Genomic DNA, 471 nt, shown 5'->3' on the forward strand with positions numbered 1-471 from the left:
TGCCTGCCTGCCATTATCACCGGTATTTACAGTGGGAGCAGCCGGCCACGTACCACGCCTGGGCACGCAGCTCTGGGGAGGTTATAAAGGGCAGGGGGTGTGGGGGCATCTTGGCTTCCACAGTCAGCAGCGCCGGAGCCCCCCCGGATCCATGGCCTGATACCGATAAATGCATGTGCAGCAAGCATTGCGACTGCTCTGGTTCTTGCACTGCGCAGATGAGATTTTGTGGGTTGCTCACAGCCACAGCTGGCCGTTAGGGATATTTGTGAGTCAGTCACTTGGATTAATAAGTAATTATCAACTGGGAGAAGTGAGCCTACAACTGGGGGCTGGTCAGAGCCGTGCCAGGGGGACCATCAGGTCCTCTCCAGCCCTGCCTGGGCGGCGTCACCGGTGTCTGCAAAGCACTTCCCTGGGGACCCCAGGCTCGGGAGCGGGCGAGCAGCGCGGTCGAGGGATGCGCCTGTC

This window comes from Pterocles gutturalis, unplaced genomic scaffold, assembly GCF_000699245.1.
Source record: "Pterocles gutturalis isolate BGI_N339 unplaced genomic scaffold, ASM69924v1 scaffold28152, whole genome shotgun sequence".
NCBI classification, from domain to species: Eukaryota; Metazoa; Chordata; class Aves; order Pterocliformes; family Pteroclidae; genus Pterocles; species Pterocles gutturalis.